This window comes from Miscanthus floridulus, unplaced genomic scaffold (assembly GCF_019320115.1).
Source record: "Miscanthus floridulus cultivar M001 unplaced genomic scaffold, ASM1932011v1 os_2694_3_4, whole genome shotgun sequence".
Taxonomy (NCBI): Eukaryota; Viridiplantae; Streptophyta; class Magnoliopsida; order Poales; family Poaceae; genus Miscanthus; species Miscanthus floridulus.
The window spans coordinates 83,362-110,305 of record NW_027098455.1 but is presented as its reverse complement, the minus strand read 5'-3'; the positions used below and the strand labels follow the sequence as shown (position 1 = coordinate 110,305).

The 26,944-nt window shown below is 48.2% G+C and overlaps 1 pseudogene; it reads right to left on the bottom strand.

Annotated features, from left to right (window-relative positions):
* Positions 1–1,054: 1,054 nt before the first annotated feature.
* Positions 1,055–26,253, bottom strand: LOC136535333 (uncharacterized; annotated as a pseudogene).
* Between the last annotated feature and the right edge of the window lie 691 nt (positions 26,254–26,944).

The following is a 26,944-nucleotide window of genomic DNA, read 5'->3' as shown; positions in this document are numbered from 1 at the left end:
CGACATCAATAGACCACTGAAGTTATACTACGATAATAATCCAGCAGTACAGTATGCTCACAACAATAGGTCAAGTGGTGCTGCCAAACACATTGACATAAAGTATTATGTTGTGAAGGATAGAGTCCGGGATCAAATGATAAGTCTTGAGCATATAAGTACCAAAAAGATGCTTGCGGATCCGCTTACAAAAGGCTTACCACCCAACATGTTCAGAGAATATGTAGCCGGCATGGGTTTAAGGGAAAGCCTATGATTCCTGGACTATAAAGGGCCCAAAAGTTAAAGTATCTATTTCAGATCAGAGACGTGCATTGTAGCTGTTAAATCTATCGGCGATTGACCGTGACGATGAAACATGCTCTATGCATCATCTGTGAAGAAATGAGAAAAGAGAAAAGGATTGAAGTTTAAAGTTTAAAGATAAAAGTAATAGTGTGAGATCAAGGGGGAGAATGTTGGAATGATCTCCCAACCAATAAGCCCAACGGCCTATTGGGCCTTGGTCACGCGCCCTGATCGGGGGCGCACAACCCTACATGGTTGATAGGCCCCCGTCGCACTGCGCTATATAAAGTGGTGGGGGCCGGCGGCTCATGGTACGAGGTTCATCGCCGAGCTACAGGCCCCACCGTACAAACCCTAACCCGATCACGAGGGGAGCGCAGCCAGCGACGGGAAGCCGCCATCGTCTTCACCGTCGGCCTCACTACGCCACCACTGCATCACCGGACTTCACCAACTCTTCCCCGACCATCGCTGCCCGTGTGTAGAGCTTCACCGACAGAACGAGATGGCCGGATCCTCCTCGACAGCGCCCTCCGATGGTCTGTACACTCCCATCCACTATCCTCTCTCTATCATTCTGTAGTACGGTTCATTAGGATTTCTACTTGTTCATCTCAAATACAAAGAACCACCCGACTAGATACTACTCTAGGTGATCTTTGGGACTAACAATTACTACAAATTAATGGGAGGAAGTTGCTTGATCATGTGTGTACGTACCTGGAGAAGAAAGCCAGAAGTAAATAGGTGATCACGTCGGCTTAGCTCACCGGAGAAACGTGCCCCTCAGGTGACGCCTCTTGTAGTACTTGGAATGGCTCGGCTCCATGTGTAGTGCGGGCTAAATCAACAAGCGCATGAGCGGTGGCTTCTGTGTGTTGGCTCTATGTCCGGTGTTTGAGTTGGTCCTATGACGTGATTTTTTTTGGCACCATTGGTGCCTGTACATAAAACTCTATATCCTTTTTAATTGAACGGCAGACAGTGTGCCAGCCCCCCCCTTGGCTCCGCCAGTGGCGGCGGAGCTCCTGCCTTTACTTTAAAAAAAATGACTCGGCTCGAAGAGGGTGGCGTGGTGGCCAGACTCCATCCCGTCCCACTCCAGCTTGTCCCACCAATCCTTCTCGCAGTCCACAGCCACAAGGCGACCATCTTCGCGGCAGCGACTGCCAGTGGCCGGGAGATGCCTCAGGCTCCAGCATCCTCTGATATAGATGGTCTCGAGCTTGGGAGCAAACATCTTGGCCTGGCATATCTGTTGCAGACTCTGGAGCTCATACAGGTGCAGGCTCTTGAGGTTTGAGAATTCCAGCATGCCTTTTTCATCCAAGGCCTCTATTTTCTCCAGAAACTCTTGCTCCATGTGGAACACCTGTCTGAGGTCACCGCAACAGTGTATGTGGAGAGTCTCCAGCACCTTGGATAAGGTATTGTTCGAAGCCATCGGGAGGACATATCTGACCCTCGGGCAGAAGTGCAGATGAATAGCCCGCAGTTGTGTAAACGATAAATCACTTGCATCCAACCTTGGATTTCTTGGTCTGCTCCAAATAGAACGGGCCATCAAGAGATGAGCCGCCCAAAAGATTTCCATCTGAGAGAAACATCTCCAATAATAGTTAGTCGCGAAGACAATGTCCAACTTGGGGCATCTCTCCACCCAGCACCACTTGAGCCCATTCATTATTCGCCAATAATTTGTCGTGGGGATAAAAATGTGTTCAGGGGCAACACCAGTGATGGAACTGTCATGCACGTGCAAGGACTGGACTCTATTCATCACTTGGCATATTGCAATATTGCATTCCTTGCCCGTGTGCTGGACTTGTCGGTGACGTCACCAATTCCCTCGCCAATCTCTATGTGCAAGTCTAGCGGCAGAAATTGCGTCGAGGAGCTGTTGTTGCTGACATCGATCTTTGCAGATATCTGTTCAATGTTGATGTCATGGTAGGTTAATGACTTCGGCAGAGACTCAGCATCAGCTTGTTGGCCCCTGGATCTCTGGTACGGGTGAGCCGACCACTCACCAGCGTTGCCGACCACACACTATGGCTAGAGGTAGAAGAAGGGAGGGAGAACAGAGCGCGCACACACAGCACAAGCACCAGCGTTGGCCGGAGCTCTGTAGAGGAGATGACAAAACTGAACTCGCTCTCTTTACTGAGTTGCAGTGGGAAACTATATATACAACTCTACCCATCTAATTCTAGTACACAGGCATGTGAGGCTACCATGCTGCTACAGTGACTAGATATGACAGCAGGGCTGACTTTGGCGCCTGCCCCTGCAACGGCTATAGTGCAGCAGCAGGGAGCCCTTTTCGCCGCCTGCCCCCTGCCGCGCGTTCACACAGGGGAGCAGTAGATTACTTAACAATTCTTCCCCTGATCCTACTGCTAACCCCCCTGATCATGCTGCTAACCCTAGAACCCCCTCCATGCCGATCAACTTCTTTAGCTTCGTGAACCGAAGACGGCCGAGCGGCTTGATGAGGACGTCCGCAAGTTGCCGACCAGTTTCGACGAACTCGATAACGATCTGCCCTCCATCGATACAGCCCCTGAGGAAGTGGAACTTAACGTCGATGTGTTTGCCCCGGTCGTGGAGAACTGGATTCCTCGCGAGGGCGATGGCGGGCTGGTTGTCCACCATCAGTGCTGGTGGGTGAGCTTCCACACCGATCAGCTCGCCCAGTAGCCGACGCAGCCACACAGCTTGGCACGCCGCTATGGCCGCCGCCACGTACTCCGCCTCGCACGTAGACAGAGCCACCACCTTCTGTTTCAGCGATAGCCATGAGATTGGAGCCGACCCGAGGAAAACGAGCACGCTAGAGGTGCTCCGCCGTCCGTCGATGTCCCCCGCCATGTCTACATCACTGAACACAGTGAGCTGCAGCCTACTTCCTCCGGTCTTAGGGAAGACGATCACCTGATCCACCATTCCCTTGACGTAGCGCAGCAGCCGCTTCACTGTAGCCCAGTGATCCTCTCAGGGATCCTCCATGAAGCGACGGACGTAGCCCACGGCGAACGCAATGTTCGGCCTCATGTGGGCTAGGTAGCGTAGACCGTCAACGATACTCCGGTAGAGTGTTGCATCTATCTTTGCCGTGGTACTAGCCTTCGTCAGCTTTAGTCACTCCTCCATCGGAGTCACGCACGGCTTGCACTCAGCCATGCCGCTCCGCTCCAACAGCTTCGAGGCATACGCGCTCTGACCGAGCGTGAGCACCTTGTTCCCCTGTCTCACCTCGATGCCGAGCTAGTAGGAGAGCACGCCGAGATCGCTCATTCAAAAACGAGTCGCCATCTCGCACTTGAAGCTATCGATGTCCTCTGCACGCGTGCCGGTGATGATCAAGTCATCCACATAGATGTCGCCGACAAACTCCTTCCCCTATCGCCGCATGTAGAGCGTGTGCTCGATTGCGCACCGCGTGAACCCAAGCTCGCCTAGCGTGGCGTCAAGCTTGGCGTTCCATGCTTGTGGGACCTGTCGCAGCCCGTAGAGCTCCTTGCGTAGTCGGAGCACCCTGTGCTCTGCTCCCTTGATGGAGAAACCCAGAGGTTATCTGATGAAGACTGTCTCCGCCAGCTCGCCATTGAGGAAGGCTGATTTTATGTCCAGGTGATGGACGCGCCAGTCCTTTACTGCTACCAAAGTCAGCAGCAGTCGGATAGACTCCATGCACGCTACCGGCGCAAAGACTTCTCGAAGTTGATGCCCTCGCGCTAGATAAAACCTCGGGCGACGAGGCGCGCCTTGTGTTTGACAATGGCGCCGCTCTCATCCCGCTTGACCTTGTATACCCACTTCAGGCCGATCGGATGGCATCCTAGAGGTGGATCGAAGAGCTCCCATGTCTTGTTTTCCTTGATCGCCTTCATCTCTTCCAGCATCGCCCATCGCCAATTTGCATCGCGCTCGGCCAGCGTGAACCTAGGTGGTTCTTCTGCACTGACAAGAAACAGCTCTGGGTCATTGAGCAGCCGACCCGCCAGGCCTGAGGGCCCTGTGCTGCCGATGATGTCGTCCAGACTGTGGAATCGCACCTCCTCACCGTCGTGGAAGGCATCCACGAACTCAGTGATGTCACTTGGAGGTGAGGTGAACTCGATCGGCGTCGATAGAGTTCCCTGTTCCGCCAGAGTGGTCGACACAGCACCTAGAGTGCTCGGCACCCCGACTGTAGTGCTCGGCACTACTCCTGGACCGTTCATCACCACTCCTAGAGTGGTCAGCACCACTACAGGAGTTCTCAGCACTAGTCTTGGAGTGGTCGGCACCACTGCAAGACCTCTCGGCTCTGCTACGGGAGCGTTCGGCACCCATCCTGGAGTGGTCGGCACCACTGCAGGACCACTCGGCACCACTCCTAGAGTGCTCGGCACCACCCCAAGAGTGCTCGGCTTTGTTGCTGGAGTGGTCGGCACCTCCTCTCCATCATCTCCACCACCGTTGATGACCAAGTGCTCGACGATGAAAGTGCTGGTGAAGCCGCCATCTTCCCCCGTGCCCGGATTGTCCTAGTCCCAGGCTGCCTTCTCATTGAACACCACGTCGAGCGAGACAACCACCTTGCCTCCATGTGGGTCATAGAGCTGGTATGCCTTGGTACCTTCCGCGTAGCCTAGGAGCACCATCGGTGTGCTCCTATCCTCTAGCTTGGTGAGGACCAGCTTCATCTTCTTGACATGGCCGATGCAGCCAAATGTTCGAAGGAAGGACACGCTCGGCTTGTGCCCATACCAAGCTTCGAACGGTGTCTTGCCCTTTAGGGCCTTGGTGGGCGCGCGGTTGAAGATGAACACCGCCGTGGTCACCGCCTCACCCAGAACCTTGCCAGCATGCTCTTGGCCTTCATCATGGATCGAGCCATGCCGACCACTATCTGGTTCCACCGCTCCACCACGCCATTCTGCTGTGCCGAGTATGGCGCGGTGTGGTGTCGCACCACACCCTGATCCGCGCAGTACGCAGCGAACTCCACCGAAGTGACTTCGCCGCCCCGATCAGTCCACAGCATGCGCAACTTCTTGCCGCTCTCCGCCTTCGCGTGTGCCTTGAACTTTTTGATCGCCTCCGCCGCCTCGTGCTTGCTCGTCAGGAGTTGCAGCCACATATAGCGACTACAATCATCTATGAGCAGGAGGAAGTACCACCGACCACCGTTTGTGGCCGGCGTGATTGGCCCGCAGAGACGGCCATGGACGAGCTTGAGAGCGTCCGCCACGTGATATTTGGCTGCCTTTGGGAACGGCAGCCTCCTCTACTTCCTGGCCAGGTAGCTATCACACAGCTCGCCTCCGTGCTTGATGTGGGGCAGCCCTCGGACCATCTTCTCCAGCCGACCGAGCACGTCGAAGCTGAGATGGCCGAACCAGGCATGCCACAGCCATGGCTCCTCGGTGTGCTGTGCTGCCAGGCACACCGGCTGCTCCACCTTCAAGTCCAGCAGGTACAGCCAGTTCCGGGACCTCTTCACCTTGGCAAGAAGGCACTGCTCCCGGTCCCTGATCCTGAGGACGCCGTCCTTGATCAGTACCTCATTGCCATGCTCATCCAGCTGGCCAATGCTGATGATGCTTGAACGCAGCTGCGGGATGTAATATACATCTGTTAGTGCGGTGCTCGCCGTTCTGGCACCTGAAGATGATGGTGCCGCGCCCTCGGATCATCACCCTTGAGCCGTCACCGAACTTCACCGTGCCGGTCATGTCATCATCGAGCTCGAAGAAGGCTGCCTTGGAGCTCGTCATGTGGTTGCTAACACCGGAGTCTAGGTACCACCACTGCTCCTGCTCGCCACCCACACGTTCGAGATGGACTTCGGCGCACGGTTTGTCGAGGTTGATGGATTTTAGAGTCTTCCTAGGCCCTTCCACCGCCATCACCTTTCCCTTCTCCTTGGCCTCAACGTCGTGCAGTGCACAGAACATCACCATCAGGAGAGTGGCTTCATCATCATCATCATCATCATCAGCCTATGCCAGATGCGCCTTAGCCTTCTTCTTCTGCTTGTGATTTGGGCACTCCTTTGCCCAATGGCCCGTCTTCCCGCAGTGCTGGCAGGCGTTGGGATCAACCTTCTTCTTCTTCTTCTTCTTCTTCTTCTCCGAAGAAGCCCTGCTGCGGCGCTTGCCATCGCCACCACGGCTGGAGGAGGCTTCCCCGAATTTCCGGGCAGCCCACTCCTCCTCTGTCAGCAGCAGCTTGCCGCTGTCCGTCATTGCTGTGGCCTGCCCCATGCACTCATCCACCACCCACAGATGGCCTGTCACATCCTCAATGGTGAGGATGGACAAGTCCAGCATCGTCTCTATGGAGAGAGCAATCTGGATGTACTTTGCCGACATGGAGTGGAGGTACTTGGAGACTGCCTCTTCTTCGTCGATGGTGACACCGTGGCTCCTCAGCTTCCTGATGAGCATCTATAGGCGGAGGGAGAATTCCTCCACCATCTCACCATCCTTGAACTTGAGGTTGGAGTACTCCTGCTTCAGCAGCTGGGCCGTTGCCTTCTTTGTGCGGTCGAAACCGACGTGCATCGCCACAATGGCCTCCCACGCCTCCTTAGCATAGCCCTTCTGATGAGGACATCGCCACGCTGGACACACCGACGCCATGGTCTTCCCCAAGTTCCAATTCGTTCCCAACTCAGCTGCCACGTTGCCCTCGGATTCAGCAGACACGTCGTCACTGTTTCGGTCATAACTTTCTCATACGACATCGAAACGGGCCGTTCTTGGATGCGTTGGAAAGGGGACGACGACGCCGTCGTTTTGGATCTGGTCCCAGCTCCAGAAGGTCCGTGGATCATTCTGTGTGACCACAGCAAGGTGCTGCGTCACCTATTTGGGCCAACTTGGCCATGTATCGTGTCGGGCCTTAAGCCCAAGTTGTGGGCGCCCAACCCCTGGCCGTCCCCAACCCTAGGTCGAGTCTTAGACTATAAACACAGCCGCCGCCGCTGCTACACAATTGGGGTTTTGTTTAGAGTTTAGTTTTCCATCGAGAAACTGAATCGTTCATTATAACTGTGGTGACAAATCCTTTTACAGTGATCCAGGGCCCCCGTTCTTGATCTCCTCCACTGTGTCGATTAGTCCTTTGGAACCGAGTTCTTGAATCCTTTATTGATATTCGCGTCATTCATATTTGCAATTTCAGATTGCGTGTTTTACCTTCTTGCTTGTGCTCTTCGATTCGCTTGCAGGAAAAGCCTTCTTGGCGAGGTCAATCAAGTTGTGTTTGGTTGATAACCAACGGAGCAGTGGTGTAACGGTTGCAGGGTTCGAATCGCGTCTGATTTGAAGTCGGATCGCCAACGTCGAGATCTCCACAAATCGAACTTACCGGCTATCTCTCGGAAGATCGGGCCTGTACTCATCATCTTCGCTCCCAATGGCTCCCTATACTCCACTGGCACAGCAGCGAGGATAGCCTCCAATGCTGACATGTCGTCTTCTTCGTTGTCAGTGCCCTTGTCAACAGCATTTCAGAGCCATCGGGCTCTGAGCTTGACCTTCATGGTCACCGCCCACTCGCCATAGTTGGTGCGAGTCAGCGTCGGTCAACTGGTGTCATTGACCTCTTGCACCATGCGCACAACGACCTCGTATCATGGCTAGGCAGCCAAAGCAGCGCCGCTATTGTCGCCCATCTCCAAATCGTCCGTCATCGCCAGCGGATAGTCCGGCAACGACGCTTGTACGACTCTGATACTACTTGTTGGCCCCTGTGTCTCTGGCACGGGTGAGCCGACCACTCACCAGCGTTGCCGACCATACACTATCGCTGGATGTAGAAGAAGGGAGGGAGAACAGAGCGCGCGCTCACACAGCACAAGCACCAGCGTTGGCCGGAGCTCTGCAGAGGAGATGGCAAAACTGAACTCGCTCTCTTTACTGAGTTGCAGTGGGAAACTATATATAACTCTACCCATCTAATCCTAGTACACAGACATGTCAGGCTGCCATGCTACTACAGTGACTAGATGTGACAGCAGGGCTGACTTTGGCGCCTGCCCCTGCTGTGGCTACAGTGCGGTCGGGGAGCATTTCGACGCCTGCCCCTGCAGCGGCTACAGTGCAGTAGCAGGGAGCCCTTTTCACCGCCTGCCCCCCGCCGCGCGTTCACACAGGGGAGCAGCAGATTACTTAACACATCTAACTGTCCAATGCTATAAGGACGACCCATATTTTCCTTGTAGTGGCTTCTTCCATCATCATTGCTAGTAGATGACAAGCAGAGATTCCACTTATCACATTGAATGGTTTCCTCTGTCCAATGAAACTCCAAGGACTGAAGGAACCTCATGTCTGCAACGGCAACATATGCATGACAATAATCCTTTACTTCGTCGTGCTGGTAGACCATTAAAGAATCACACTGCCATGGTTTTCTATTGTCCAGCTCTCCTCCTGCTCTAGTGTCAATGCACAACAGCCTTAGTTTGTACATTTCAGTTTTGGGCCAAGAAATTGAGCGGAGCTGCCCACATCCCATCAAGAAGAGTCGCTGAAGATTTTTCACTTCAACGACCGCTCCAAGGTCAAGGATTTTGATTGCTGTGTGCGAGAGGTCCAGCTCCTCAAGGTTTGGCAATGACCCACGAAGTATAAAGTCTGATAATATTGTGTAACCAGCCAAGCTGATACGGGATATTCTTGCTTCATTTTCATGATCCCTTCCTGCGTCTAATGAGAATGATTCCAGTGATGAAGGAAGTCCTTGATATGTCTCCCAAGGGCTTGTGGGCTTAACTACTTGAAGCTTGTGAAGGTTTGGCAGGCGTCTCCATACAAGGTTGCTGGTCCAAATCCTTCCGTTGGTTATATGAACCTCTCTAATGTCTGTAGCCACCACTTGCTCTTCTGTTTCTAGGGGAAAAGCCAATGGCCAATCCGTGTGGCATACATGTAGCACCCATAGCTGCTGAAAAATTTCCACCGCTCGTTCACCTGTTTTCTCCTCCTCCTCCTCCTCCTCCTCCTCCCCATGTTGTAGTCCATCCATGCATCTATCCAGTCCAAGGAATCTTAAGCTGCGGCAGCAATAGAATGGAGGTGATGAAAAGCTGAAGGTACATCCATATAACTTTAGTACTCTGAGTTGATCCACTTTACGGAACTTGTCACTAGCTAATGGTACCACTTGTGGACTCGACTTGTTGGGCGCAAAGAACAATGTTGTTGTCTCTGGAGGAACCTCTTTGAAATATGATTCAGTAATAGAAATCCATTGTTTCGAGGAAAGATCCAGTCCCTCTACAGACCACATAAGGTCTGTATTGGATGTGTAGTCTTCTAATCTTATATGCTGCTGCAGAGCGTGAGCAACATCCCATGTCTGGTTGTTCTGTCCTCCCTCTATGATCCCATCACAAACCCAGTAGCAGGAAGCATGGGTTGCCCAGTTGTAGTCAATCATCTTCTTAGCTTGGTTATTCAATGACAATAGGTACAAGCAACACTTTGTGGCTATTTTAGGTGTAACTCCAAGGCCAAGCTTACGCGTGCAAAGTGATATCTCTAGCCTCTTCCTCAAGGTATGCCATCCAATTATCGTCAAGGTCACCATAAGCATAAATATAAAGGTGTGAATTATCTACCTTTTCAAGAATTTCTCTTTTGAGGCGAAGCTATCCTCTAAAGGTCCACAGTACCTTAGTACCTAGCATTGGTAACTCTGGGCAAATTACCCGCTACCCGTTACCCGAACCTGAAATACCCGGACCCGAAAAACCGAAACCCGCAGTGCCCGATGTTTAGTTTGGATAGTGATTCCTATTACCCGATTTTAATTTGGGTAATTCGGGTAACTACACCCAGTACCCGAACTATCTGCAATTTGAGTCAGAGCCCAATAGGCTGTCACACCCAATTTTAAGGATAAAATTGAATGCACAAAACTCGTGTGTGCCCAGGAATCAATCACACACACAAGCTGACAAATTACATAAAGTATCATCACGGTGTCTCATACATCAGAGTTATAATAAAACTTAGTCTTATACATCACAGCGGAAAAATAAAAAGATAATAAACTCTCGTGGGCTTCATCACAGGGAAGGTCAACTGGTTGACCACAAGCCTAAAAATCCTCCGGGAATTCCTCATACCCGTTGTCATCTGTTACCCATCCGGGATTTTTATCCAAATAAAGAAAATAAACAAGTGTAAGTACATTCCGTACTTAGCAAGCTAACATGGGGTTATGAAGCTCAAAAAGGATTGACTCTGGTTTACTGCAGTTAGCATTTTTAGTAGGTCAAGCTTTTATTCTCAAGTATTATCAAGTTATGCTTAACCTCCCATTTAATCCCATAAGAACAATATCAGTGTAAAGTGTATCATAGATCATCATAGAACATCTTAATAGATCATCATCAAGTATTCAGTTATTCTGTGAGTTTTTCGGGCCACTCGTAACCGTGAGCATGGCTGTTATAACAGTTTGTTACCCTCTGCAGAGGTGGTGCACATTCACCACGAGTCGTGATCCCCATATGCCCGGGTTAATTACTCCCATGTCACTACCAAGGTGAGCGGGCAGGGTACACTATGAAGCTATTTCATAGGTTTTGCTAACAAGTTAGGGCCGCTAGGTTTCCTTGGCAGGCAGATGTAGGAACCCCCCTTTCCTGTGGCACATATCCATCGCGGCTATACTCATAGGAACAGAGGCAGCCCTATACCCAACGTGGCAAGCCCTATTTACGCCAAAAAGGTAACCTCTAACTAGCTAGGAAAGATCCTATTACTGAGCTAAAGTCAGAGCCATATGACTCTCCCGGTTGCACTGTCAGTCCCAGCTTTTGCCGACATATAAGTCCTTATGGAGGGCCGGGAGCAACATGAACAAAGGTCATTTGTACTTTCGCCCTATGGAATAGTTGTTATATATCATGTTACTCACTTTGTTCCATAGTATCATTCATCAACATGTATATCAAGTTCAGTTAGAGCACTAGCAATCTACCCATATGCATTTAACCCATAGGAGACAAGGAACAGGATAAACAATCACTAGGTTGTCCTTACGGGTATCAAAATTAGACACATGCAAATGAGTAATTGATTAAAGTGAAATAGGACATCAAGGTAGGCCCATGCTATACTTGCCTTGGTTCACAAACTCGTGCTGGTCCTGCTGGTCGTCGAAGAGTTCTTGGTCTCCAACGTTTTCCTCACCGTCTGAACGCGACCAATACGGCAACATACAACATTCCAAAAGCATTCATGCAAAGCAAACATTCCTATCATTAGAACAGTACACCAACAGTATTGAAAACAAGATGAAATGTTTATAAACATAATCTACGTCTCGCTACGATCACGTCAACGCGAAGTTCACGAAAATCGGAGCTAAAATGCGAAAGTTATGATTTAAACGGGTTTTCCTATAGCCATATATTTAATTAAATCTAATCATGAAATTAAAAAGTTCCAAACTTGACTAACAGTAGTTCCCACATGTAGCTTATGAAATTACGAAGCTAACGCGATTTGAATGGATCAATTCGGAGCTAAAACGACAATTTTATAAGCGAAACAGTTCAAATGGCATTTCTGTAAATACTGAAAACGTATTTTTGACTTAAACCGTGAAGTTTACGCTTTCCAAACGAGATTGCGCATTCGGGGAACTACGCCTTGGACTGCGGGTTAGGGCTTAGAAAAGTCCAGGGCCTCTTTTGCAAAACAGCCACGCGAAGGGGCATCGGCTGATCTCGGCCGTTGGATTAGAAACGAGCGGTTCAGATTAGACTTGGGGAGGGAGAGAGAAGAATTCCGGCCGGCCACAGTGATGCCGGCGGTGAGGCGCCATTGCCGGCGGCGTGGAGGTCTCGGTCACGCGCGGTTAGGGGCTAGGGTTCACCAAACAGAAATCCGAGCGCACCGGGGGATGCGGGGGAGGAAGGGGGTCTCGGCCATGCCGATACGGCGGCCGGGAACGGCGGGTAGCGCGGTGGCCACCATGGCCGGCGACCACGGCTTGCGGAGCTCGCGGCCAGGGCTCAAGAAGCCAAGAAAGGAGAAAATAGAGGTTCCGGGAGATAGAGGGAGGCCGGGGGTTCTCACCGCGGGGAAGAAGGAGGACGGCGAAGCACGGCGGCGACGGTCCGTGCGAGGGAGAAGACGGCGGATTCCGGCGACCTTCGGCTGCGGCGGTTGCGGTTTCCTCGGTGCTTGGCGAGCGCGAAGACGAGAGCGAGGAGCAGCCAGGTGCACGCGGGGGGTCTGGCTCCTTTAAATCGAGGCCGAGGAGCGGGCGACGCGCCCACGATGCGCGAGGAGCGGGCGCAGTTCGGCGGCGGTTGCGGCTGACCGGGCGTGGACGCGGGAGGAAGGGGGCAGCTCTGACAGCGGGGCCAGGCGGTCAGCGGCTGGGCGCGGAAAGGAGGCGCGGTGGTTGCCTGGCGCGGCTGCTGGGCTGGCGCGGCTGACGCGCGCGGCTGGGCTGGTGGTTGGCGGGGTGCTGGGCTGTGGGGCGGGGAAAGGGGAGAGCTGGGCTGCGGTGCCGGGCCGAGCGGGGAAAGGGGAGAGGGGGCCAGCGGGCCGATTTCAAGAAAGGGGAAGAAAAAGAGGAAAAAGATTCTTTTCTTTTCTATTTCTTCTACAATTTTCCAAATCCCTTTTTAAATTCAAATTTCAATTCTTTTAGAAATCTTTAACAAAGTCCAAGCATTCACAAAATGACATGCAACAGCATGTATGCATCAAAAAGTTTTCTAACCTTATTTTTTTTAAATTTTAATTCCACAAAATTTATTATTTCCCTATCTTTTAATGCACACACCTTTGCTTAAATAAATCATATTTACTAATTTTAAAAGAATGCAAATTTTAGGATGTTACAATTCTACCCCCCTTAAGATGAATCTCGTCCTCAAGATTTGGGTGATTGCTTACTCAAACAGTTGGGGATAAGTCTTCTCAGATCCTCTTCTCTTTCCCAAGTAGCCTCATCCTCTGTATAACGATTCCACTGCACCTTGCACATCTTTACTGTTCGGCTTCTCGTAACTCTTTCGGCAGTTTCCAAGATCTTTATCGGATACTCTTCATAAGTAAGATCTTCCTTGACAGCAAATTCTTCCAAAGGAATTTGTTCTTCTGGTACCCTCAAACACTTTTTCAATTGGGAAACATGGAACACGTTGTGCACACCGGACAAACTCTCAGGCAGTTCCAACTGATAAGCTACCTCTCCACGTCTCTCTAGGATCTTAAAAGGCCCTATATACCTTGGTGCTAACTTTCCCTTCATATTGAATCTTCTCACACTTCTCATTGGTGACACTTTCAAGTACACATAATCACCAATCTCGAAAGTCAGCTCTCTTCTGCGGGTATCAGCGTAACTCTTCTGTCGGGACTGAGCTACTCTCAAATTGTCTCTAATCATTCTCACTTGTTCTTCCGCGTCTCTAAGGACATCGGGACCAAACACTTGAGTTTCTCCAGTCTGATTCCAGAACAAAGGCGTTCTACACTTACGTCCATACAACGCCTCGAAAGGTGCCATCTTGAGACTCTTCTGATAATTGTTGTTGTACGAGAACTCTGCGTAAGACAGGCTCTTATCCCAACTATCACCATACTGAAGTGCACAAGCTCTCAACATATCTTCCAAAATCTGGTTGATCCTTTCAGTCTGTCCATCAGTTTGCGGGTGGTAAGCAGAACTGAAATTCAACTTTGTTCCCAAAGATCTATGTACTTTATGCCAGAATTGCGATGTAAATTGGGTGCCTCTATCCGACACAATTTTCTTGGGAACACCATGTAAGCACACTATTCTTTCCATGTACAACTCTGCTAATCTTGCACCATTATAGGTAGTCTTGACTGGTAAAAAGTGAGCAACCTTGGTGAGTCAATCCACTATTACCCATATTGAATCATAACCTCTTTGAGTGCGGGGTAATCCTACAATAAAATCCATACCAACTTCTTCCCATTTCCATTCAGGAATCTTCATTGGTTGTAGTAACCCTGCAGGTCTTTGATGCTCGGCTTTCACTCGTTGACAAGTGTCACACAAAGCCACATATTCTGCCACATCTCTCTTCAAACCATACCACCAATACTTCTCCTTGAGATCCAAGTACATCTTGGTACTTCCGGGATGTATAGAATAAGCAGACTCATGGGCCTCTTGCAGAATTGCATCTCGGATAGCTTTCACTTCCAGTACACATATCCTTTTCCCGAACCAAAGAGTACCATTTTCATCCATTCTGAATCCGAGTGCCTTTCCAAGCACTACATTCTCTGCTATCTCTTTAAGTTTTTCATCCTCCAATTGACCTTTGCGTATCTCTTTTTCCAAAGTAGGCTCTATCACCAATTCCATTGCATTAGTGACCAGGCCCAAGTTGAGATACTCCATTTCAGCACACAACTCTGCTGACATAGATGTTATCTGAAGTCCATTGGCATAGCTCTTTCTGCTAAGTGCATTAGCTACGACGTTTGCCTTTCCCGGGTGATAATGCACTTCCAAATCATAGTCTTTGATCAATTCCAACCAACGACGTTGTCTCAGATTCAGATCTGATTGGGTGAAGATATACTTCAAACTCTTATGATCAGTATAGATATCACTCTTATGTCCAATCAGATAATGTCTCCAGATCTTCAAAGCATGAACCACAGCTGCCAATTCCAAGTCATGAGTAGGATAATTCAACTCGTGCTTCCTTAGTTGTCTAGATGCATATGCAACCACTCTTCCTTCTTGCATAAGCACACATCCAAGACCCAAACGGGATGCATCACAATATATAGAGAAGTTCTTGCTTAAATCGGGCAAGATTAATACTGGAGCTGTAGTCAATCTCTTCTTTAGCTCTTCAAAGTTTGCCTGGCATTTATCCGACCATACATACTTAGCATTCTTTTCCAACAAAGCTGTCATAGGCTTGGCTAGCTTGGAAAAACCTTCAATGAACCTTCGGTAATATCCAGCTAATCCCAAAAAACTATGAATCTCACTTACAGTTGTTGGTGGTTTCCAATTCAGTACATCTTGCACTTTGCCTGGATCCACTGCTATTCCACCATTGGAGACTACATGACTCAGAAAAGAGACTTCCTTCAACCAAAACTCACACTTGCTCTGCTTAGCGTACAACTTATGTTCTCTAAGCTTTTGCAAAACCATCCTTATGTGTTCCGCATGTTCTTCTTCAGTCTTGGAGAATATTAGTATGTCATCTATGAATACTACCACAAATTTATCCAGAAACTCCATGAACACCTTATTCATCAGATACATGAAGTATGCGGGTGCATTGGTCAATCCAAAAGACATAACAGTGTACTCATATAATCCATACCGTGTAGTGAATGCAGTCTTGGGTATGTCCGAGTTCCGAATCTTAAGCTGATGATAACCAGATCGGAGATCAATCTTAGAGAACACATGTGCTCCTCTCAACTGATCAAACAAATCATCAATCCTAGGCAAGGGGTATTTATTCTTGATGGTAACCTCATTAAGTGAGCGGTAATCCACACACATCCGTTGACTACCATCCTTCTTATCCACAAAGATCACAGGTGCCCCCCACGGGGAAGAACTGGGGCGTATGAAACCTTTTTCTTGCAACTCTTTTAGTTGTTTCTTAAGCTCTTCTAATTCATTAACTCCCATTCTATATGGACGTTTAGCTATTGGTGCAGTTCCAGGTAATAATTTGATAATGAATTCAATGTCTCGGTCAGGTGGCATACCTGGCAAGTCATCGGGGAAGACATCTGGGAACTCCTCCATGACACGATCTTGTTCATTGACTTCACCATCTAGCTGGTTCACTATGGCTGTAGGCTGAGCTTGCACTACTACTTCTACACAGATTCTATCCCCATTGAGTGCTGTCACAACCACAGATTTCTCCTGACACTGAATCACTGCTCGGTGTTGTTTCATCCAATCCATTCCCAGGATAAGATCAATTCCCGCTGTTCTCAACACAATAGGCTCCACTTTGAAGTCTACCCCCCTTAAGGAAATGCTAGTTGAGGGGCTCCAATAAGAAGCGGGCATACTACCTCCCGGGGAATTCACTAGTATGAGGTTTTTCATGGCACACAAAGGTATGCTATGCATTCTAACAAAAGCTTGGGAGATAAAAGAATGCGAAGCACCAGAATCAAAAAGTACGGTAGCAGAGATAGAGTTGACGCTGAACGTACCCAACATGACCTCAGGTGTCTCCTAAGCTGCATCAGATGACACATAGTTCACCTTCGCCGTGTGAGGTGGTCGGGCGTTGAACTTCTGATTGTTGGTCTGGTTCTGAGGTGCTTGTTGGTTCTGCTTCTTAGGACACTGATGAGCATAATGACCTACTTCTCCGCATCGGTAGCAGGCATTGGGATTGTTGGGTGCACCACTCTTCATAGGAGCATTGTTGGGCACTCCCTGGCGTGTTGCAGGATTGCTGGTCTGTTGCGGGGGACGCTGATTTCCAAACTGTTGCTGGTACTGAGGGCGTTGCTGGAACTGGTTTCGCTGGGGATACTGACCATGGTTTCCCTGGTGAGTTGGTCCTTGATTCCTCTGCTGGAAACCTTGCTGGGGATAAGCACATGGGCGAGTGTTGCTTTTAGAAGCTTGCCCTTGGAGCCTTCTTTTCTTAGCTTCCATCTCCTTGCGCTTATCATCAATCACGATAGTTGTGCGAACATCATTAGGAGCGTAGCGTAGCGTGATAGTTGTGCGAACTTGTGCTTATCCTTGTCATCCGCTACATCATTAGGAGTGTAGCGTGATAGTTGTGCGAACTTGTCCCGATATTCCACCACAGTCATTGATCCTTGCTTGAGAGATCTGAATTCTTCCTGCTTCAGTTCCACTAGTCCATCAGGAATATGGTATGACCGGAAACTGTCCTTAAATTCCTGCCAAGTGATGGTAGGAGCATTGTTGGGACGTCCAAACTGGAATGATTCCCACCAATCCTGAGCAGCTCCTTGGAGTTGCCCAGAGGCGTACAACACCTTCTCAAGGTCGTTGCATTGTGCTATGTTTAGTTGTTTCTCCACAGCACGCAACCAATCATCTGCCTCCATAGGGTCTGAGGCATGGGTGAACACCGGTGGATGACCTTTCATAAACTCTCCACGCTTATCTCTAACCTGAACAGGCGGTGGTCCTCTTGCAGGTTCATTGTCCAAGCGCTGCATCATAGTTTGCATCAGCTGCGCTTGCATTCCCAATATCTGTTCCATGGTCACAGGTGGCGGTGGTGGTGGATTTATGAGAGCATCACGCCCACGACCACGGCCTCTGCCTCTTCCTCCTCTTGTGGCCATCTGTTTTCCAACAAATGTGCAAAATTTAGAGATTTTTCCAATTATAGAGAGCTTACAACAGATAAGAAACAATGCTGAGAATTTTCTGGACAAGATTCAAATTCAGCAGTTCAGTAAAACTGTTATAACTTGAGTTTCAGAGATCCAACAGAGGTGCACCAAGATTTGTTAGAAAGCTTAGGACATCAGCTACAACTTTCATTTAGACCACTTTTACAGATTCGGACTCACACATAGTCAAAAGTAGAGCTAAACCGAAACTGTTCTGAGTTCCAGACAGCGCAGGAACATCAACTTGTGACAGCTAGATCTCCCAAACCGGAACAGCTATTGACGTGATTCTAGAGACACTTGAAAGATACAGAGGTCTAGTTATCTCCAAAAAAATTTTAGAATTTATATCATCCCAGATTTCGAGATACCAGATAAAGAACACCGGCTGCTCCAGAAATCAGCACAGCAGAGATAAGATAAAGCGAAACATCTGCATTAAGATTTCATTCTAACTAAAAGTTCCAATCTAAGGAAGTTGTGGACATGCCCACCAACTTCCAGCAATCAAGCAAAATACCAAATCAACCAAGTTCACAAATTAAACATCTAATCAACCAAGTTCACAAGACCAACAAGACTAAATAAGAAACACGAACTAACGACGTGGTAATCTAGATCAAGGCACCTAACACCTATGGAGCAGTGTCAATCATGGTGAAGGACCGGCGCTTCTTCTTGTAGATGGAAGGCTGTCCAAGTTGTGCTCGAAGTTCATCCACTTGTTTCTGAAGGCGTCTTTGAGCCCTCTGAGATGCACGCAGTTCTCCTTTGACTTCCTCATCCACTCCCTGCATAGCGTGGACATGCTGCATCGTTGCCTCCAGAGTTGGGTCATTCTCTGGTGGAGCCAAAACCTGCCAAACACCCTCATGATCATTTCGAGGAAGGAACCTGAAGCGATCCTCCCTCATGGCCTCAAAGCAACGACCATGGTAATGGATGTAGGCATTCTGTGCTGCATCCTCCATGCCATCCAAAGCATGGGCTCTCCTGGCAGGGGCACAGTGGATAGTCTCCACCTCATGTCCATTCTTGATATCGTTCCAAGCGGTGACCACCAGCTCTACCTTCCAGAAGGAAGCCTCCAATGGGTGCTGGTACTCGGCGCAGTGGTAGCTGATGGAGGCGTGCAAGTCGGGGTAGTAGTCGTCCAGCACGTGGGTGAGGAGAGTGTGGTAGTAGGCTGTCTCTGGAGCTGGCTTGAAGTAGTACTTGCACTTCCAGCCAATCTCCTCGTCCTCCACGGGGGCAGCTGGGGAGGGTGCAGGTGTAGGGGAAGTAGCCGTCGACTCCTCAGGTGTAGCTACAACAGGATAGACGGGCACAGCGACTGGTGTAGGAGCAGGTGTAGGCGTTGGTGTAGCCATCTCCTCGTCGTCGGAGATGATCACAATCTCCCTCTCCGCCTGTGGGGCACGCGGTGTGAACATGGCACGATAGCCGGCGGTGCTGAGTCGAGCAGTCTTCGGATTATGAGACATCTATAGATTTAAAGTGAGATAGAATTAGAATCAATAATTTTAAATAATAGATTAAGGTATGAAAAGCATAAATGTTTTAATAAAATAACAAGAATAAGACAGTAAGCAAGAAACCAGAGGAGCAAAGATGATAAAACGACCATTTTCTAACTAGGCTTGTGTCCTACAGTCAACACGGCTCTGATACCAATTTGTCACACCCAATTTTAAAGATAAAATTGAATGCACAAAACTCGTGTGTGCCCAGGAATCAATCACACACACAAGCTGACAAATTACATAAAGTATCATCACGGTGTCTCATACATCAGAGTTATAATAAAACTTAGTCTTATACATCACAGCGGAAAAATAAAAAGATAATAAACTCTCGTGGGCTTCATCACAGGGAAGGTCAACTGGTTGACCACAAGCCTAAAAATCCTCCGGGAATTCCTCATACCCGTTGTCATCTGTTACCCATCCGGGATTTTTATCCAAATAAAGAAAATAAACAAGTGTAAGTACATTCCGTACTTAGCAAGCTAACATGGGGTTATGAAGCTCAAAAAGGATTGACTCTGGTTTACTGCAGTTAGCATTTTTAGTAGGTCAAGCTTTTATTCTCAAGTATTATCAAGTTATGCTTAACCTCCCATTTAATCCCATAAGAACAATATCAGTGTAAAGTGTATCATAGATCATCATAGAACATCTTAATAGATCATCATCAAGTATTCAGTTATTCTGTGAGTTTTCCGGGCCACTCGTAACCGTGAGCACGGCTGTTATAACAGTTTGTTACCCTCTACAGAGGTGGTGCACATTCACCGCGAGTCGTGATCCCCATATGCCCGGGTTAATTACTCCCATGTCACTACCAAGGTGAGCGGGCAGGGTACACTATGAAGCCATTTCATAGGTTTTGCTAACAAGTTAGGGCCGCTAGGTTTCCTTGGCAGGCAGATGTAGGAACCCCCCTTTCCTGTGGCACATATCCATCGCGGCTATACTCATAGGAACAGAGGCAGCCCTATACCCAACGTGGCAAGCCCCATTTGCGCCAAAAAGGTAACCTCTAACTATTTAGGAAAGATCCTATTACTGAGCTAAAGTCAGAGGCATATGACTCTCCCGGTTGCACTGTCAGTCCCAGCTTTTGCCAACAGATAAGTCCTTATGGAGGACCGGGAGCAACATGAACAAAGGTCATTTGCACTTTCGCCCTATGGAATAGTTGTTATATATCATGTTACTCACTTTGTTCCATAATATCATTCATCAACATGTATATCAAGTTCAGTTAGAGCACTAGCAATCTACCCATATGCATTTAACTCATAGGAGACAAGGAACAGGATAAACAATCACTAGGTTGTCCTTACGGGTATCAAAATTAGACACATGCAAATGAGTAATTGATTAAAGTGAAATAGGATATCAAGGTAGGCCCATGCTATACTTGCCTTGGTTCACAAACTCGTGCTGGTCCTGCTGGTCGTCGAAGAGTTCTTGGTCTCCAACGTTTTTCTCACCGTCTGAACGCGACCAACACGGCAACATACAACATTCCAAAAGCATTCATGCAAAGCAAACATTCCTATCATTAGAACAGTACACCAACAGTATTGAAAACAAGATGAAATGTTTGTAAACATAATCTACGTCTCGCTACGATCACGTCAACGCGAAGTTCACAAAAATCGGAGCTAAAATGCGAAAGTTATGATTTAAACGGGTTTTCTTGGCCACAGTGACGCCGGCGGTGAGGCGCCATTGCCGGCGGCGTGGAGGTCTTGGTCACGCGCGGTTAGGGGCTAGGGTTCACCAAACGGAAATCCGAGCGCACCGGGGGATGCGGGGGAGGAAGGGGGTCTCGGCCATGCCGATACGGCGGCCAGGAACGGCGGGTAGCGCGGTGGCCGCCATGGCCGGCGACCACGGCTTGCGAAGCTCGCGGCCAGGGCTCAAGAAGCCAAGAAAGGAGAAAATAGAGGTTCCGGGAGATAGAGGGAGGCCGGGGGTTCTCACCGCGGGGAAGAAGGAGGACGGCGAAGCACGGCGGCGACGGTCCGTGCGAGGGAGAAGACGGCGGATTCCGGCGACCTTCGGCTGCGGCGGTTGCGGCTTCCTCGGTGCTTGGTGAGCGCGAAGACGAGAGCGGGGAGCAGCCGGTTGCGCGCGGGGGGTCTAGCTCCTTTAAATCGAGGCCGAGGAGCGGGCGACGCGCCCACGATGCGCGAGGAGCAGGCGCAGTTTGGCGGCGGTTGCGGCTGACCGGGCGTGGACGCGGGAGGAAGGGGGCAGCTCTGACAGCGGGGCCAGGCGGTCAGCGGCTGGGCGTGGAAAGGAGGCACGGCGGTTGCCTGGCGCGATGCTGGGCTGGCGGTTGGCGGGGTGCTGGGCCGCGGGGCGGGGAAAGGGGAGAGCTGGGCTGCAGTGCTGGGCCGAGCGGGGAAAGGGGAGAGGGGGCCAGCGGGCCGATTTCAAGAAAGGGGAAGAAAAAGAGGAAAAAGATTCTTTTCTTTTCTATTTCTTCTACAATTTTCCAAATCCCTTTTTAAATTCAAATTTCAATTCTTTTAGAAATCTTTAACAAATTCCAAGCATTCACAAAATGACATGCAGCAGCATGTATGCATCAAAAAGTTTTCTAACCTTATTTTTTTAAAATTTTAATTCCACAAAATTTATTATTTCCCTATCTTTTAATGCACACACCTTTGCTTAAATAAATCATATTTACTAATTTTAAAAGAATGCAAATTTTAGGATGTTACATAGGCCAAACATCCCCCGTGGCCCAACAGGCAACAGCGCAACCTCATTTCCTCACCTCACTCCCTGTATCCTCCAAAACCTAGCCGCCAGCCCTCCAGACTCCAGTTCTCGCCTTCTCGGAGCGGTACCGAAGGGGCGCGTGTGGCGACGGCGTGACGCGGAGCGAAGTCGTCGGCTCGTCGACGCCGCCCTTACTCCATCGCCCACCTCTGCACCTCACTCCGACACGCGACACCTCGCGTCCCCGCGCGTCGACCTCGTCGGAGACTGGACACTGGAGAGGGGCACCGGCGCCCGACTACTTGAAGATTGAAGGACGGCTGCCACATCAGAATCCTCGTGCAATGTATGTATTCCCTAACCCCTATGGCCCTATTCCCCTTAGTTTTTTTTAATCTGTGGGCTGTGGCTCTGTCTCTGCAAATTGCAATGTATGTACTATGTAGTGTAGTGATGTAGTGTAGATGAGTGGATCTGTTATTTGTCTATTTGATATGATCTGTGATTTTTTATAACATGGTGATGCTGATAATATGGTGATTTTTTATATGATCTGGGATTTATGGTTAACAGAGGCAGTGAGGCACATGATTTAGTTGATTTGTTATGATCTATTGATATGATCTGTGATTTATGATGTGTTGTTATGATCTGTTGATTTGATCTGTGATTTAGTTTGACTTATTGTCTTAGTGACTGATTATAGTGCTCTTTTTATTTCTGTAGATGCCAGAACCAGAGGATAATATGGATTTAGTGGGCACTGGCACTCAATTTGATAGTCAGAAGACTCATGCAATGGTAATGGTGCCAATGTCAGTAGTTGAACAACCATCACTGGAGACTCAGGAGCAAGGCAAAACCGAAGGAACTAAAAAAGTGGTCATTGATGTGGATGAGAAGGAAACTGAAAAAACTCAGAGAAAGGAGTTGGCACCAAGGTCTGAGATGTGGCAACATTTTATCAAGATCAAGGACGACAAAGGACTTTTGAAGGCTGGAAGGTGCAAATATTGCCACCGTGACATCAAGGCTGACACAAGGGGACATGGAACATCTGCATTGAAGAAACACTTTGGTACATGCAAACGCAATCCTCATGTTTTCAACAAGGACCCAAAGCAAGGCACCTTGCAAACATGTCGGGGGGGAAGCCCCTACCACTTGGAGGTTTGATCAAGAAGCACTTAGAGAAGCCTTTGCTGAGATGGTAATAGAAGATGAGCAACCCTTTTGTTTTGGTGAGAAGCCTGGCTTTAGGAAATTTATGTCCAAAGCATGTCCTCGATTCCAATTTCCATCTAGAAGAACTTGCACAAGGGACATTGTACGTCATTACTTTGAAGAGAAAGCCAAACTGAAGAAGTTCTCAGGTTGATTACTTCTCAGGTTGATTGGGGTGCCTCACAACAGATTGTTGGACTTCTCAGGTTCAAGATGTTGGACTTCTCAGGTTCAAGATGTGCCTCACAACAGATTGTTGGACTTCTCAGGTTCAAGATGTATATATGACTGTTACAACAACTTTCATTGATGAAAACTGGAATCTGCATAAGAAAGTGATAAGTTTTTTTATGGTAAAGGGTCACAAGGGGGAGGATATTGGGAAGAACTTGACAAGATGCTTAGCTGATTGGGGTTTGGATAGAGTAATGACTGTAACAGTGGATAATGCAAGTGCCAATGACAGTGGTGTTGATTACTTGAGGAGGCAGCTGCAGAAAACCAACATTGTCAAGGGCAAGTTTTTGCATATGAGGTGTGCAGCCCACATTGTGAATCTTATTGTAAGAGATGGATTGCAAGAAGTGGATCTCTCTATTAAGCGTGTTAGGGCTGCTGTTAGATATATCAAAAATGGGACTTCAAGATTGGTCAAGTTTAAAGAAATTGTTGAGGAAGAGAAAGTGGACATCAAAGCTTTTTTGAAACTTGATGTTCCGACAAGGTGGAATTACACATATTTGATGTTGAAGGCTGCAATTGTGTATGAGAAAGTGTTCTTAAAGTTAGCTGAAGATGATACTAATTATGTTATTGATCTGTCTGAAGCAAGGGATGGTTTTGGGCATCCTAATGAAGATGATTGGGACAATGCAAAGAAGATGGCACAATTTCTACAGCATTTCCATGACCTTATTGTTCGTATCTCTTCTTCTCTCCAAGTCACTTGCAACACTTTCTTTCATGAGATTGGAGAAGTCCATCTGTTGATTCAAGAATGGCTGAACAGTGAAGATAATTTGCAAGTATCAATGGGATGAGAATGAAAGAGAAATTTGATAAATACTGGGGACTTTGGCACACCAACAGCAAGGACAATGACAGGCAGCAACAAGAGCAAGATAGGGATAAAGGGTAGAGCAAGGGCAGGGGGAAGGAGAAGGAGAAGGACAAGGAGAACATCAATTTATTCATATTTGTGGCTGCATTCCTTGATCCAAGGTATAAGTTATCTTTGTACACAAAGATTAGCGTTGAAGAGATATTTGGTGAGGAAAGATGTCAATTGGTTTGGGCAGCAATTAATACTTGTGTGAGAGAGCTGTTTGAAGAATACAGGAACATGTATGCTCCAAGTGAAGAAACAACTCAAGTAATTGACGCTGATCAATCTAAGGGAGGTGCAGGAGGAATGCTTAAAGAAAAAATCGCCAAGAGGATGAAACTGAGCAATTGTTCTACCAGCACCAATAAATCTGAACTTGAGAAATATCTTGCTGAAGAAACTGAAGACAGAGAAAAGAAAATGGACATTCTTGGTTGGTGGAAAGTCAATTCAAATAGGTTTCCAGTTTTGAGTCACATGGCTCGTGATGTGCTTGCTATACCCATCACAACAGTAGCGTCAGAGTCCGCTTTTAGCACAGGTGGACGTATGATGACTTCCATACCTCTCTTACTCCATTCATGCTAGAGGCTTTAGTATGCACGCAGGATTGGCTTCGAAGGCCTACTGTTGGCATAAAGGAGAGTACGGAGGAATTGGCCATAATAGAAAAAGGTATCATAGTTCCTTACTTGCTTGCATTTGTATATTTACTGTATGCAATATGAAATATGTAACTGTGCTGTGCATTTACAGAGTGGATAGAAGAATATGGCGGCAAAGGGAAAAAGAATGAGCAGCCTTCTGTCGGCACCTCCAAGTCACAAACACCAAGCAGCAACAATCAGGCCTCGACTCCCTCCAAAACTTAAAGGTATATATGTCAAGTATGAATGGAGTATTCAGTATTCTTTTGAAATATGCTGTGCACATATTTCAACCATCAATTTTTATTGCAGAGTGCACTGAACTCTGAAAGCTACAAGTGGACTGGATTACTGCCACTAGAGTATGGAGGACTAGAGTCTGGACTCTGGACACTCGACAGTCACTTGCTCTCGTGTCAGTTGGGTGATGTGTGTTCACTATTTTGTTTGAACTTCTGTTCTTGTGTGATGCGTTGGCAGCAGGCATGAAGCCTTGAACTGTGTCTTTGTGACTGTGTCGTGGTTTGCACTTGCATTGCATGTTGCATGTGCACAAGACTACTAAGTAAGTAAGTATCATGTATGTCAGGTCTGAGATGTGACTCTATGGCTATGCAACTATGCCTCTATCTTAGTGTTTCACTGTTTGTGATTATCTGCGGTTGAAAACTTGAACTTATCAGTTATCAATTATTCTGTCCAGTTCAAATTCTATGCAAATTCTACGATGTTTGCTGTGATTCTATAATTTCGGGTATATTGGGTATACCCGAACCCGAACCCGAAATTGCAGGTACTGTTTTTTCTGGGGCTGTTATCGGGTAATACTGTTCATTACCCGAATTTCCCAAAAACCGAACTACCCGACCCGAATTATTTGGGTAACCCGAACGCCCAGAGTTAAGCATTGGTATGCCAAAGCTAGCCAAGTCAACTGTGTTACTACTTCCATTGTGAAAGATAACTAAACATCTGTACTGTACTAGGTATCGACCTATCACTCCTGTTATGTCTCTAATCTCAGCTCTGGAGCCTTGGTCAACCCCACTGAAATCCTCCTCCTCATCTTGCCTGTCAAAATCAGCCGCTAGCTGTTGAGTGAGCTTAATCTCGTCTACGATCACCCTTTGCAATGCTCTTCGGCTTTTCCATATCGAGCAGTCAATGTGGATGATCTTCTCGAATTTTTCCCGTAAAGAATGTGGAGGCTGCTCTGCTATAGCTCTAAGCACTGTAGAAGCACCCAATCCATCCCATCCCTCGAAGTAGATGAACCGAGGTGCATCGTTGCTTGTGTCCTCTAAGAAAGGAGCTATTTGTACCGCCGTCTCGATGTCAAACGCCAAAAACCTCTGCATTTTTTTGTTTGATGCCAACAATTAACTAGTTAAGAAGGCCACTCACTCCACAAACACACAGCGACTAGCACAATCAGCAGAGAGTAGCAATTCCAATATTTCTTTTTCTTGTTTATTTCTTTGGTTGGAACTTAACATGTGCTCAAAAGCAAATAAACTTATATATCTTTAGTTAATTATTGCATCGGTGATGAAAATTTTTTGTGCTCAAGGTTTTAAGAATTAATCAAGATGTTTTATTTTCTAGGACGGCTTTCCACCCAAGGTCAAAATTTTCTCTTGGCTCGCGATCCACAATAGGCGCTGGACGGCCAGTCACAGAAAGTTGAGTGGCTTCTAGGCTTGCGATCTCATCAGGCTGCTGAGACGATGGATCATCTACTCGTCGATTGAGTCTACACTAGGGAAGTCTAGGCTAGGCTCCCGTTCCAAGCTTGACATCGTGGAGCCCACGCAAAATGAGAACACTGCCCTCCATCAGTGTCTGACCGAAAGAAAACAGTTGCCGAAGGACCTGCGCCGGGGCTTCTTCGCCCTGTTCCTACTGGTCGCATGGATGATGTGGAAAGAGAGAAACAGTCGGGTCTTCGAGAGGTTCGCAACAATGCCAGCGTGGATGTTGCCGAAGATCAATGAGGTGGCTAACTTGTGGGTAGCGGCAGGTTTCAGTCGGTTAGCCCCGTTGGTGGCC